This window comes from Equus caballus, chromosome 22 (genome assembly GCF_041296265.1).
Source record: "Equus caballus isolate H_3958 breed thoroughbred chromosome 22, TB-T2T, whole genome shotgun sequence".
NCBI lineage: Eukaryota > Metazoa > Chordata > Mammalia > Perissodactyla > Equidae > Equus > Equus caballus.
Genome location: NC_091705.1, coordinates 46,698,055 through 46,713,621, shown reverse-complemented (window position 1 = coordinate 46,713,621; position 15,567 = coordinate 46,698,055). Strand labels below are relative to the sequence as shown.

The following is a 15,567-nucleotide window of genomic DNA, read 5'->3' as shown; positions in this document are numbered from 1 at the left end:
AACTTTTCCCTGGAGAATAGTGACGAAAATAAACGCAATTTATACACTACAGAAATTTAAAACTCCCGGAGCTTAATCACATCCATTGTGCAATATAACGCCACCTCAAGACATTTTGTGCAGCCTTGCTCAGCAGCACTGTGCTGAGAGAGTAACTGGTAAGCTTTGGGGACATTTTTAAGTCCTAAGAGAACGGGCTGAGCATAGCATGAAATTAGCATCTTTCTCTTGCTCTCAAAAATAAAAAATAATTGGTTTCTCCTAGAATCCATTTTCACCTGTAATCCCAAATGTGCCTTGAGCTCTTTAACAATTAGGAGGATATAATTAAAATGTTTCAATAATTGCAAAGAGCAAAAGGCAGATCACACACATACTCATCACTGTTTCTTCTTCAGCCAAAAAACAATCTGAGTTCAATTGGACATTCACTGCAACTTCAGAACGGGGAAAACCAGAGCTAGGAACATTTGAGACGCTCTTCTTAAAACCATAAAGTTTGCTGAATTGAAACAAAGTTTCTGAACTGTTTCCTTTGAGATTTTCGACAGGGAAGAGATGATGCATTTGAGTTTCAGGGAGTCACCCTCACGGTCTTGTGTCTTGGTTGAAAGATTGTCACATCCTGTGAAAAATGGAGATTTTTCCTCCTTACGCATGGCCAGCCACTGAGAGGCAGGGAAGCCTCCCCAGCAGTGTTTTTCATATTCAAAGATGACCTTCGCAATGAGACCACCATGCTTGGGAGAAGGAGTAACTGGAAAGACAGATGAAGCCCTTGTACCCTTTATTCAAAACATCTTCCATTTGTATTTCACTTCCTATTTTAAAGCATTTTATACATGTTTTGTACCTTTTGAGTCACAGTATTCTAAGAATGAGCATTTTGAGGACTGGGACTTTTTTTGTCTCTGTATCTACGTGTACCCAAAGGATAATCAACTTAAATCGAAGAGAACCTGGTGAGAAAGGCCAGTCAACTATTGCTGTGCAAGGAAACCAGCAATGGGCTGTTTTGGGGGATTCTCCTGAGGTTACATGGGAGCTTAGTGAAGGAGCCACAGTGGTTGTATTTCTTGGCCATATGGTTCTCCTGAGAGCTGTTTGGAAAGAGTCTCCTGGGGCCAGCCTGGAGGCTGAGTGGTTAACTTTGTGTGCTCCACTTTGGCACCTGGGGTTCACAGGTTCGGATCCTGGGCGCAGTCCTAGCACCGTTCACCACACCATGCTGAGGCAGCGCCCCACATAGAGGGGCTAGAAGAACCTACAGCTAGAATATACAACTATGTACTGGGGGGCTTTCGGGAGGAAAAAAAAAAGAGGAAGATTGGCAACAGATGTTGCTCGGGGCCAATCTTCAAAACAAAAAAGCTTAAGAAAAAAAGAATCTCCTCTCTTGAAGCTCGCTGTCACCACTGCGTGTAAGCTGTCACTCTCTAAGCCTCTATCCTTTTGTTCAACTGGGCTGTTCATCCTTGGCCAGAAATTATTGTGTGGCTTCATATTCTGATTCCCACCCGCCCTGGCTGCCAGCAGCCACAGTCCTAACTGGGAGGCAGCTGAAGGAAGAAAGTGAGCAAAGCATTATGATCGGCGGTGGAGGCAGCCCTCCACATTCCAGACTGCAGGGTCCGAGGGGCAGGAATCAGGGCTGATTCATCTCTGTCCATCACACACACACAACCTGACAATGAAGATCCTCAGTAAACACTTGCTCAATTAATCCATTTGTCTAATTCTCACGGACCTGTTATGAGCTGGGGACTCCTCCTAGCATCCTACAAGCTTGACATCATTAAATCCTCAAAATGACCCTCTGTGATCAAGGTAAGTGATGACGTGGACCCTTGATATGGTGTGATGAGAAGGTGTGGTCTTCCTCCCCAAAACCTATGTCCCACCCTAATCATGAAGAAGACATCAGGCAGATGCAAACGGAAGGACATTCCACAAAACTGCTGACCAGTCCTCCTCCACACTGTCAAGGTCATGAAAAGCAAGGAAAGTCTGAGAAACTGTCACAGCCCGGAGGAGCCTAAGGAGACGTGACGACTAAATGCGATGGGGGGTCCTGCCTCGGGTCTTCGACCCAAGAAAGGACATCAGGAGAAAACGAGTAAACTCTGAGTAAACTGCAGAGTTTAGTGAATAATAAGGTGCCAGTGTTGGCTCTGTAGTTGTGGCAAATGTCTTATAGAAATATAAAATGTTAAAAATAGGGGAAACTGGATGAAGGTTTTACAGGAATTCTCTGTGACGTCTTAACTTTTCTGTAAATCTAAAACTTTTAAAATAAAAAATTTATTTCAATTAAAAAACTTGCTAAAAAGTAAAACCCTCTAAGGTAGTCACTATTAATTACCCCAATTGGATGGGGGAGGGGACCGTCCAGAGGAGTTAGGAGTCATTGTCTCCTAGCCTGGTTATCATTCTAGCAACTTCTCAGATCCTGCGCTAAGGCTCCTGTTTACACCACAGAAACCTTCCCAGGGCTCCTGAGAATTAGGTCACTAGAGGAGATCTCAAAGGGGTAATTCGCTGCTTGGAAGCATGAGGGACCAAATGGCTCTGAGGGGAAGACGTGAAGGTGTCTGCATGGCCCGGGTGCTGGGAGCTCGCACAATAATTGAATCCTTTGAACGCTCCCAGGGAAAAACTTCCCAAGACTGATTTAGAGGGATGTTCGGAGCCCTCCCCAGAACCCCTGTAAAGCTCAGGTGTCTGAGTAGGTTGAAAAATGGTTCCAATTCAGTGGGGCCTGGGTAGCAGGAAATCATCCGGAGTAACCTCTAACACCAACAAGACACCAAACCTTCTGCGTCTCTGCAAAGTCAAAGGCCCACAGCTGCTCCCAATCAGGGCAGGCAAACTCCCATCCCCAGCACCACACTCTTCACATCGCCGCTGCGGCTCTTCAAAGCGCAGCTCCCTTGCCCCCGTGCAAGGAAGAAAACACACACCCTTCAAGGTCTAGACCCAAGGTTCCGTCCTTCTCTCATCACTATCTTTGTTGTGTTTCTGAGTCCTCGGTGGCTTCCAGCATTACCCACGAGGAATTCTCAGAAGGTATCCTTTCTTCTGGGATTTGAGTCTGTCCACTGAATCTCCCTCATTGCGCTCGGGTCTATAAACTTGCAGCACTGCACAAATATGCACGGACTGTAATGGAACCTGTTGGTTCTACCTTCCCAGCATCCATGCTCCCTTCCTCCCATTATAGTTTAGGCAATGCTCCGTCCTCAGGAGGTGGCTCTCGTCCCCAAGGTTCTAAAAGAAGAGGCCTCGCCTCCCTGGTCCAGGCCTGGCTTCATCACAGTCCCAGAGAATGACAGGCTCATAGACAGGGAATAAGTGGGTTTGAATTGGATTTTGTCACTAGCACGTGAGAGTCCTGAGTGCTCCTCGACAAGAAGGAGAGTCCCCTATGATGTGCCTCAGATGGCTTGTGTGGCTTCAGGTCAGTACCTGTTGTGCAGGTTTAGCAAAGTGTCCTGTCTCTTCACTCTCAAAAGTGCCCCAATCTGGCCAACTAATTATATGACCACATTGCTTAAGATACCTCTTTCCCCTGAGAAGTTACCAGCAACCATTTGATTCATATTCATTTCACCACTTTCTTTTATACTCAACTCCAACAAATTTATTGCTTCTTGCTCATTTTTAAAAAATGCAGGCATCTTATAAATATGGTTTCACACTTTTCTTTTAGGACTCAGTCACCCTTCCCTATCGTACTTATCAATCTGCTCATTCTTTTAAATGCTGCAGAATATCCATTGAATGGATGTACTATGGTTTATTTAAGATTGACCTGTTGATGGGCATTTTGGTTGTTCTCACTATGTCACGGTTACAAACAATGCTGCATTCTCATAAAAATGTCTTGGTGCACTTGTAAATGTGGTTTTGTAGCACAGATGTCTAGAAGTGGAGATGTTACTTGAAAGAGAAAATGTGCAATGACCACACCAAGGATGGATCTCCTTGACCTTGACTCTCTGTAGCTAACTACCCAGCTGGCTTTCTTGTGGCTTTTTCTGTGAAAACTGAGCAAAGTGCTTGCATTTAGTGAGCACGTTGTGTTGGGGGAGCTCAGATGTGCACCTTCACATTTAGAACTGTATGTGCATTTAACTCTGTGAGACAGGTTAATTACTCCCCCCATTATACAGATGAGAAAACCGAAGCTCGGGGAAAGTAAGTAATTTGCCCCGAATCATATAACTGATACATGAGAAGGTATGGAGTTGGCTCAGGTCCTGCCTACTCTGGAGCCTGTGCTCGTCACTCCTCCCCTCTCTTCCCCGTGGCTGTGCGCCTTGGAGCCGGGTGCATTTTCACAGTCCACTCTGCCCCCGAACTCTGCTAATGCCATTTCCACAATAATCGATTATAAATCAGGGCAACTGGTGAGGGGTTGGATATGAAGTTCTTTTCAGCTGGTTTGAATTATTATGAAATCAGGATTACATTGATGTTTTTCATGCTACATCCCGGAGGATAGTGATTATTTTCTTTTATTCATTTATTTTCTTTTTCTATCAGCTTCAGCTACTAAATCCTCCTCAGTATAACCTTCCGGATCTTCCCGAAATTGCACAGGATGAGGAGGCTTTACTGTGTCCTGAGCAAGTCAGCTCTGGAGGGTGGGTCAGGCGGCCTCACAGGCAGAGGGCACCTCCAAAGTCTCTGCCTTTGGGGCTGTTTTGTCCATAAACTTTTGGCTTCAGCAGGGAAAATGCATTTTTCAACATCCCCAAGCACAAACCTACATGAACTCTTTCACAAACAAAACACGTCTGTAGTCAAATAACAGCAAGTTGTGTCCAGCGGGACTGTGGCCGCCATGTTCCTGCGCCACCGCTCGGACGCTGGCACACAATGGGAAACTGCGAAAGACTCCGTGGACAGCCTTAGCTTTACTCTCCGCTCACTCTTGCTTCCTTCCCTGTGGCTTCCTCGAAAGACTTCCCTTCGAATTTCTGGGCTGCTGAGTGGCAGGCAAGATGGATGGGCCTCACAAGAGGGAGCATGAGCTCACCACAATCACCAATGTCCGCTTAGCACAGCTAAGAGGAAGGAGTGAGTCAAATTAGGGGGGTGAGGAGAGGGAGATTCTACCTTCAGAAAGGATGGCCACATCTCCCAACAAATCCCTTTTCTGTCAAGAGGGAGGCACTGACAGATTTAGCAAAAGCATCAAGGTTGTAACACATACAAAAGGTTCACTGGGAACCCCCCCTCCCCCATCCCAGTGTTTGAAACTTGACCTTCTAATGTGTGAGCAAACTGAGACATCCAGCAGACTCCCACACACAGCCACACTGGAGACATTTACAATGCTACCACCAGGAGTTGAGGCAACCCGGAGAGTGGGCAGCTATGAGCAAGCAGGGCCACCCCATTGAGTATTCTATATGAGTTAGAAGTGATCCAACTAGCAACATGGATGGGTCTTAACAACACAAGACTTAATGAAAAAATAAAGAAACAGGACAAGATATATAACAAGACCATTTATGTAAATTGAAAATACAGGCACAAAATTTGCCTAAGGTAACTGAAGTCAGAATAGTGGTCACCTTGTGATGGAGGCCAGTAAAATTGACTGAGAGGAGCTTGAGAGAGACTTCTGGGTGCTGGAGGTCTTCTGTGTCTTGATCCAGTGGTCACTATGAGTACAGACATATGTGAGGTCCATTGAGCAATACACTTAAGATTTGTACGTATATGTATATATGCTTACAAAGCAATAATACATATTTTGCAAAAATACAAACAAAATGGCAAATACATTTGTATGGCAGTCAATGGGGACAAGGGCAAAGGGAGTGGAGTAGGGTGGTAAAAGAGGATGGATGGATGGGTGGATGGATGGATGGATGGGTGGATGGATGGATGGATGGGTGGATGGATGGATGGATGGGTGGATGGATGGATGGATGGGTGGATGGATGGATGGATGGGTGGATGGATGGATGGATGGGTGGATGGATGGATGGATGGGTGGATGGATGGATGGATGGGTGGATGGATGGATGGATGGGTGGATGGATGGATGGATGGGTGGATGGATGGATGGATGGGTGGATGGATGGATGGATGGGTGGATGGATGGATGGATGGGTGGACTGAGAGAGAAAGAAAGGGATGGGTGGACGGATAGGTGGATGAATTGATAGATAAAGCTAGTTCGTGGAGATGGATGATATTACCATTCTTGATCCACCAGAGTAGGCACATTTTAAGTTGCAGATATCAGAGGCTGACTCCAGCTAGCTCAAAGCATTGAAAGATTGATCAGAAGGACATTGGTTAGCTCACAGAACTGGCAAAAATGTTGGTGAATCGGGCTCAACACGTAGGCCAATCCAAAGGGAGCTGAGAAGCCACTGAGGTCTAGCTGCAGAGCCCATGATCTGGACGCCCCAGCTGGCCCTGCCCCTGCAGGCAGAACTCCACTGCCAGGTCTTGCGCAGGCTCTAGTGGTCCCAAAGTCTTTGCGTCTCCCTCAAGATTCAAAGCCCTGAGTGAGAGCATACGATTGGCCAAGTGAGGACACAGGCCTAGGCCGGAGTCACAGCGGTGCAGAGAAGGCTTGAGCATCTCCATTGCCCTCTGGCTCCTGGACTGATGGAGGAAAGCCACACTAAGGGGATTCCCCCAAAAAGAATGAGTGTTCCCATGCTGAACACCCTCTCCGGCCTCACTGCTCTGGCATAGCAGAGGAGGGGAGAGTAGAGGAGAGCAGATGTCCTGGTTCAGGCTGTGAGGCCAGTCGTGGCCAGCAAGAGCAAATGCACTCGTGAAACATTAAGCTCCAAGCAAGCAGCAGCCAGAAGGAAAACTGCAGAGATGAAGAAAAGGGTGGTAGTAGACCCAAAGTGTGTGACGTTAATCAGGGATTGTCAAACGTAGGGCGACCAACCATCCTCGTTTGCCCAACCCCGAGGGGGATTCTGGGACACTGGGCTTTCAGCAGTAAAACTTGGGAAGTCCCAGGTAGACTGGGACAAATTGGTCACCCTGGCAAATGGTTCCATCCAGTTAGGGGTGAGAGCATGGAGCATACAGAAGGCTCAGTCTCCATCAGTCCCCAAAGCTGGGCCTGGGCCTCTTGATTCCCAAAGGCAAATTCTAAAAAAGTTTGATCGAGTTTGAGAATGCAGCAAAAAAAAAAAAAAGTTAAATATTAATGACTTATTTCCCCCAGATGCTTCTGGTTGAATCTAGAGTGTTTATCCATGATCTGGGGCATGATGGTAATGAAGTAAAATCCCTGTGCTATCCTGCTGGTTCCACCCAGGGCAAAAACTCCATTCCACGCAGCTATCACAGTTAAATCCGTGGAGTATATGACAGGGCCTTGTAAATTATAAAGCATTATGCAAATGAAAGTAAGATATTATTATCATTCTGGTTTGTGAAGCTCCCTGTGGTATTGATGATTTTTTATATGACAAAGACCTATGCTTTTTCTGTGCTGAATTAATAATTCACTTATGCTAATAAAACAAAGAAATCCAGTTGCCAGTGTCTCAAAAACAGTCTCCATTTCTTCTCATGAATTCTAATGCAGCTGGTTTTTTCCCTTCTTTCTAACTGGCAAACGGGAACAGGTGAGTTGCAAAGTCTGAGGAATATTTGGAGCCAAACAGTAAACGGTCCACGGGCTGGAAACAGAGAGAGTGAAAAGTATTTCTCTGCTTTATTTGGCGTCACAGCATGCACCAGCTGTCGGTTGTTTGAGTTGACTACCCACTTTTTGGTAAAAGGTGAAAGACCCGCACTGATGTGGCGTCTTCGCCCTTCCTCCCTTAAATGTACCTGCTTCCTTTGTTCCCCACAAATGTGCCAGGTCAGTCGGCCCCGCAAGGCAAATTGGGGGAGATAGCTGCTCTGATGGCTAAGGGATTTCCAAAGCTTTCCAGGCAGTCAGACAGACAGACAGACTCGTCCTCTGTGAGCAACTTCTAGTCCCTGGAGATGTTCTAGAATGAGGGTTCGGGTGATTAAGAAGATCCGGAATCTTAATGACTATTTTCCAAAGCCCCATATCTTGATTCCAATGGGCTCTTGCAGTCCATCCCTCCCTCCATCCATTTCTTTGAACAGTGAGATGGACTGGCCCTTGGAGTATGGAGGGAGATCATCTGTGTAACAGCGGGATGTCACACTATTCATGGCTGTCCAAGCTGCTCACGTTTTCCAAGAGCGAGCACGTCTGGCACTGTTCTGGTGGTGGTGGGAAGACCTTGGGAGCACACAGGTGGGTTTAAATGCCGCTCTGCTGCTCTTCATCGTTTGGCCTTGGGCAAGTTCCTTAACCTTTTTGTGCCTCAATTTCCTGTTCTGTAAAACGAGAATGAAAATAGTACTTACCCTGGAGGGTTGTAGTGAAGATCAATGACTTACCACAGTGGTGCTCATGGTGTGATCTGGGGTCCCCCAGATTCTTTGGAGGGTTTGAGACCATTTCACAATAAAACTAAAATGTTGTTGGCCTTCTACACTCAGATTCTTTTAGAAGCAAAAAGTGGAATTTTCCAGAGACTACATGGAGTATGATACCACAACAGACATTAAAAGAGATGTGCAAATATGGAAAATAATGCCTTCTTTTCACTAAATTCTTGGTTTGGAAAATATCACTGTTTTCTATAAAAAGTATGTGATGGTTTATTATTGCTCTTTTAAAATGAATTAATATGGAATTTAAAATGTTTCAGTGTTAATTTGTAATATGATAAATATCTATCTAGATTTTATGATAGGGGTTTTGTAACAAAAGCTGTTTCGGGTTCTCAGTCATTTTTAAGGGTGCCAAGGAGTCCTGAGACCAGAGCTGCTGACCAATCAGTGTAAAGCACTCATTTAATGCAAGAAATCTGAGAGGTGGGTCTAACTGTCCCCGTTTTACAGAAGGAGAAACAGAGGCACGAAGAAGACTCAAAGCCAGAGAGAGATTCAGAGTCCAGGCAGACTCAAGGCCAGGTTTATCCAGGTCCTCGGTCTGTAGGTTTCCCCAGACATTGAACTTATTCTCATTCAATCCTTCGTTTTGTCCACTGACTGCTTGACTATGACTGCATATGCTAGGCGCTCTGGAAAGGCTGGCTGGGTGAATGAACAAATGAACGAGTGTTCCAGCTTACACGCTATAACTGAACACATCTTATTTTGAGCCTACCACAGGACAGACCCTGTACTGGGGCTGACATGCTTCCCAAGAGCGGGAGCAAGTCTGTCCATCTCTGAGTCTCTGACGTCCAGGATAGGTAGACTTACAGCAGCTACTCAACACGCGAATCAGGAAGCCCAGGTGAGTGTTGCGGGGGGTGGGGGGGTCTCTTCTCCATGATAGCAAAAGAATTTCTTTCTAAAGGAAACCATCATCCATTCTTATAATCAGCCCCATCACAAAACCTTGTCTTTTGTTTGAATACCGGAGGAAAACTCTGGAAGTTTAGTAGGAGAGGCTCTTCTAAACCTGGATGCTGAAGAATTCATGTGAATTCGGAAAAGGCTCCCTGTGCTGTCCCTCATCTTATCTCGACATTTAGTGGACTCCTGAAACATCATTTAAAGCTAGACACAAGCTGCCTTCTGTCTCTCTGATTTTCAGGGTAGAAAACGGCTGAACACATCTAGAGGTATTTCATATTCAAGGCAGATCTGAAACCTATTCAGGCCAGTGCTAATGCAAGGGCTTTGCAGGAAGGAGAATAAGCCGTGCTCTAACAGAGGGCTGACAAGGTGGGGGCCTTCAGATTGGGGCTTTACAGCCCCACAGTGCTCACCCCCAATACTCCCTAATTGCATCGTTTGTTGGGGTGGTGTGGTTCTGCTCAAGTGTGTACAGACATGGGTTGCAGCTCCCCATCCACACAAATTCTTCTCTCTGTTACACCAGGTAGTCACTTGAAATTCATATGTATGTAATTGAAAGCTACATTTCCTCCCGCTGCGCGTGAAACCACCAAGCAGTGACCACTGTGGTGATTAATAATATAGCTTCCCCTCCCCCAGCTCCTAGGTTTAGGGTAGAAGTCAATTAGATTTCCACGTTTAAGTGTCCTGCTGCTCCAAAGCATATTATTTTATTCAATCTGTCAGTAATTTCCAACAATCTGGTTATAAAATCAGAGTACAATCTGTAGGGTTTTTCCTCCATCCGTCCTCCAAAAGGCTCTTTCTGCCCCAGGTGAGGGACTGATGAAACCCGCACAATGAGGCTCTGATCCTTTGCCACACATTGTTCTTCCAAGTCCCCGTGTCTGTGGGTTTCTCCTGGGAGAGGACCATTGCTTCTCCAGCTCTGTTAATGTTTTGTGACAGACGTGTCCCATGGGAGGGGACGGAAGATTTCCTTTCTTTGCCACTTGTGGAAATTGAGTTGACACAGCAGAAGGAGTCGAGGACCATTTCTAATCCCCCTGGCTAGGAAGTAGTTAGCTGTGGCTCGTCTACACAGGCCAACGCAGGTATCAGGACACGGGGACAGCAAGCCCATCTTTGTTACCCAGGGCCTTCATGCCGCCTTGAAGCCACCGGTGGCTTAAGATGTTAAATGTTCTTCATTCTCAACAGTTTCCTTAATTAAAGACCAATATGCACCTTCTGTTCCCAGGCTCCCAGCCCTGAAGTGTTATCTTCTGACACTTTGAAGACAGCACATTTTGAAGTGCCTTTTCTGATGCACTTCTTGTCAGATGTGGACCGTTTTTATAAGTACCAAATAAAAGACGACTCATTTACACTGACCAAGGAATTGGTTTTTTAATTGAATGATCTCTACAGGGGAGAGGTCAGCTACTAATTGAAAGGTTAAGCTTTCCAAACTTTGAATCTATGTGAAATAAGGTCTGAGAGTACTGAGCAAAACATAGCAGGCGGTGGGTGAGGCATTCTGAGTGAATCCTGAGCAGGACCACAAATCCTTACAGCCTGTTCCTCATGCCGAAAATAGGCTTGTTTTTCAAATGCTTCCCCGTCATTCTCTCCGAATGAAGAGAGAATGAGGGAGAGAGAAAGAAACACTCCAAATGTGAATCTAATCTTCTGGAATTTTACCAGACCCCAAGCCATTTAAATTCTGTTCCTACATAAGTTGGAAGAGAGACTTCTTACTCTGCGAGGCCCATAAGACCCAGCAGACATTTGGAATCTTCTGGATGTTACAGTGACTTTTTGCTTTCATCTTTTCGTTCAGATAAATCAAAAAATTGCAAGGCGGTTCAAGTCATCTAGCCCTTCATTAGCGGGTTTATAGCCTGCAGTTCTCACATCTTGTGGTTGACTGACCCTTTAAGTATTTCATTTTATAGTTTGGATTATTCCATTTAGACGAGCTGTTGTGAAAATTACTATGGTCGGGTTAAACGGGACGCTGAGACAGAAAACTAAATGGGTCGCTATGGAATTGTGCAGCTCTGAATGGCTCCCCTTGAGCCACGTTGAAAGAAGCTGTTTTAGTCTTAGGTCCCTCCCATTCTTAAGAATGCTACAAACCTTGCAGGCTGAAGTGTTCATTTACTTTTTAAGCCAATTTCCAGCTTTCCAGCCCCAGAAGAACCTCTTTCCTAGATCTCCAAGCGTGATGTGGATTCCTTGCTCATAGTGTTTAGGATAAAAACATGTTCCTTAGCTCCTCCCGTGAAATCCTCCAGATCTGGTCCTTGTACCTTACAGTCTCACTTGCTGCTTCTCCCCAGCCCATGCGTCCCACACTGTACCCTGGGGGCCACACATTGTCCTTTCTCAAGGCTCCCTCCACCTGGAACATCGGTTTCCTTCTCATCCTAATTCATTCTTCAGAGTTCAGGCTGATGTTTCCCCATTCTGTTGGTTTCCCCAGTTATTTTCTCTCTTCTCACCTGATGTGACCCCTTCTTAGCATGTCTCAAATTGTAAGCAAATAATATGTAATATTGTGTTTAATCATATCTCCTCTACCAGGCTGTTCCTGGCAGAAGGCAGATGCTCAATAAATATTTGTTGGATGCATGGAAGTAAGAGAGGAGGGAAGGGAGGAAAGAAGGATGGGTGGACGGAAGGAAGGAAGCGGGGATGGAAGGAAGGAAGGGAGGAAGGGAGGAAGGGAGGGAAGCGGGAAAGGAGAGAAGGAAGGTAGGAGAGAGGAAGGATGCGTCTCAGTGGAGCTTCACCGTAGTGGGCACTGTGAAGTGCCACGTAGATCGCCCTTAATGGAGGACTGCTACCCCCGCTGTGGAGGTGCTGTGGGCAGGCACTGTTGGTCCTTTCAGGGACTGCCTCAGCTGTAGACAGCTACCTCCCCCTAGGTCATACCCCTTCTCCAGAGCATCTCATGGGTTGGCCAAGGCTGTGGTTGTCTGTATTAGAGCTCAGCTTCTCCCTCTGCCCATCCTGCTTCCCTGTTCTCCTTTGCACAGCTGTGGATCCCAAGGACACTCCCTAGTAAACCTCTAGCACACCGAACTCTGTTTCAAAGTCTGCTTCAGGAAAAGACAACCTGAGACTCTCATAAACCTCTCCTTGTAGATGGATGCCGCCCAAAGCCTGGGATGAACCAACCTCTAAAACTCAGGTTCCCAGGTTGGAAAACACCAAGTGATAGTCTCAGCAGCACCTCGTAAGAAGAAATGGCCCTCCTGGAACCACTGTTGGAATCAGCAATGAGGCATCTAGAAGTTTCTTTCACATAATTGAAAGTAATTTTAAAAGTAGAAAAAGCCACAGAAATACAGCCTGGTGCCTGGCAACATCCTAAATACTCCATAAATGTTTGTTGAGACAATGAAAGCTTCTTTTTCCCTTGTTCTCTGTTTCTCCCCTAAGAATTCAAAACCAGAAAAAGATAATAAGACTAACACATTCAGCCCCATGCAGTTATTTTCTCCAAATCATTTGTTTTTAGCACAAAAGGGATAACTACTTTTAATGTATTTTTCCATTATTTTCTGTGTGCAGGAGGTTTTAAAATTAATTTATTGTCTCTCTGCATCAGGTTGTCTTATAATTGAAGAAGTGAAGTGTTTGTCTTCCAAAGGCTGTCTGGCGAGGTCATTTTGCTGTTAACATCGTCTTTGTCTACACTTGTGATCACTGCCAAATTGCTCATGGAACAGTACCACAAGTGTATAAATTATGAGACCACATAGGCACCGCTCACATCAATTTGAGTCTAAATGTCCTAGGAGAGAAGTTTTCTTTTTGCAAAACAAACGTCATCAAACCTTGATTAACTAGAACCTTTGGGGAATGGGATAGTCTGGATAATTTAGCTTCCTGGGTAATTTCCAGACAGCCAGGAATCCGTCGGTATTTTCAAACCCTGATGCGGAAAATCTTTATAAAATGTATTGTTCTTCTTTACGCTTCTTACACGGTAGAACATAATGAAAATTTCGGAGGCAGAATGTGGTCATGTCATAGCAAGAATGTTGGTCTCTAGGGCTAAAGCCCTGTGTCAGTCACAGCTTTGTCTCTGACTCAAGCCAGGACAAAATCCTCTGGTTTTCAGTTTCCCTTAAAAAGGAGAAGGTGCAAACCAATGAACTGGGTCACCCCAATCAAATCGGAAAACTTCTTGGCGCCCAGCATCACACTCCATTCTCCTTCATTCCATTTGGCTGTAGAGGTCAATGGAGACTCTAGGGGAGTTTGAGTTGCCTTCACCCTCACAGTAAAATCCGATCTTTTGATTTACAATATTTCCTGAATGTCTACTCAATGTTCAAATACCTGTTCACATCGACTTGCCTTCCTATGTCCTGGTTCTTTCTCCTGAAGGTGGAATGAAGAGTGAAAAAAAAAATAAGGTTAATTGAACTATAACCAATATATAGTCTACTGTGTGTAGACTCTAGAAGCGTGTCTTAATGCACCTGTGAAAGTTCCAGTTGTGATGTTGTGGAAAGCATCCTGGACTTGGATATGGAGCCCAGACTCTTCTTCTGGTCTTACCAAGGCAAGTCTTTCTCCCCACTCTAGTACTGTCATCAGTATGAGGACTGAGCTGTTCTAGGATCTCTGGTAGACTGTAACCTCATCTCCTTAGCCCAGGGTGCCTCAACCTCCACACTATTGACACCATGGACTGGATACTTCCTTGTGGAGCTGTCCTGTGCACTGGAGGATGTTGAACAGCATCCCTGGCCTCTACCTACAGATGCCAGTAGCACCCCTCACCTGAGCTGTGAAATCAAAACTGTCTTCAGACACTGTCCAATGTCCCCTGGGAGGTAAAATTGCTCTCTTTTGACAACCACTGCCTCTCAGGGTAATCTTCTAACCTTTCTGAGAAAAAGAATCAGGACTGAGAACATCAAGGCATCAAATATTTGGCGGTTTCTCTCAAGGAAATTAGGTCTAAAATAGTGCCCACCTGAGTTTCTTTGCTACTGTAGGATCCGAGAGGCATTCATTCCTGATGTGTTGAGGTCCCTGAAATCATCATGTTAGTGCAAGCAGACCCAGGTTTCCATGTTCAGGTGGAGGAAACGCTTACTGACACCAGTTGAAGCTACCAAGAGAGCAAGAAAAATTAGAAGCCCCAAGACTAGTGAGACATCATCCTGCAATATTCTCTGCTTCATGTGAGAAGAATCGAGGTTGTTGGCATGAAGTGGAAGAGATGGATCTTAACGCACAGGATGATTTCTCCCTCTTTAGTGAGGACAATAAAACAAAAACGTTTATTTGAAACAAATGTTTTGAATTAGAGTAAGAGAAACTAACATCACTTAGCTTTCGTAGCCCTCAGCACCATTTGATATTCTATTGTTTAGTATTTGCTTGCCTAGTTGGGTTCATGATTGACACTTCCTCCCCCGAAATAAAAGCTCCATGGTTCCTGTATGTCTTTTTTACTTCTATATCCTCATATCCCTGCTACATGCTAAAGCACTTGATAAATACTGGCTGAACAAATGGGATGGAGCAAACAATGGAAAATTGTTGCTAAATTCTGAAACTGGTGGACAGAAACTTCTCTAGATGCCTTTGTTCATCATGGGGTAGAGCTCTAGGAAAGGGATTGGCCTAAATTACTCATCTTAGATCTTTCTTCCCTCTCCTTGACTTCCGGTGAGCCACTTCCATTCTTTTACTTATCAAATGTGCATTAATACCTGCTATGAGCAAAGCACTGTTCCAGCTGCCAAGAATACCAGGATGAAGACACTAGGGGGCCTGCCTCCAGGGAGATCCCTTTGGGACCATGTATGTGGCTTTCTCATTTCCTCACTATTGGCCCCACTCCATCCAGTTCTTCATTTTAACAAGAAGAGGGCTTTTTGAGTAGGTCCTCAATGTATGGCCTGTGCATGTGTGTGTGTGGGTGGGTGTGGCGGGTGCTCCTTAGAGCAAGCATGTGTGACTGGAACACTAGCATATAGAAAAAACAAGCCTGGATGTCTGACCTTTCATTTATGATGGAGTCAAGAGGCCTCATTTCTGCTTAAAGTGAACCCCGTTTCACACAATGTACACACAGAAGACAACCGTATCTCCACTGTGGCCAGAGACAGGGCTGGATCATGCTGTCCCAGATGCTACACATACAAAACCGCCAATTCTCTGTGG

General features: G+C 45.3%; 1 long non-coding RNA gene across 1 annotated transcript; it reads right to left on the bottom strand.

The window, feature by feature from the left end:
• Positions 1-10,753: 10,753 nt before the first annotated feature.
• On the bottom strand, positions 10,754-14,506 carry LOC138920154 (uncharacterized). The gene is made up of 2 exons (XR_011430872.1): positions 14,369-14,506; positions 10,754-13,767 (listed from the first exon to the last, which is right to left on the bottom strand). It is a non-coding gene; the product is annotated as an uncharacterized lncRNA (long non-coding RNA).
• Positions 14,507-15,567: the final 1,061 nt, after the last annotated feature.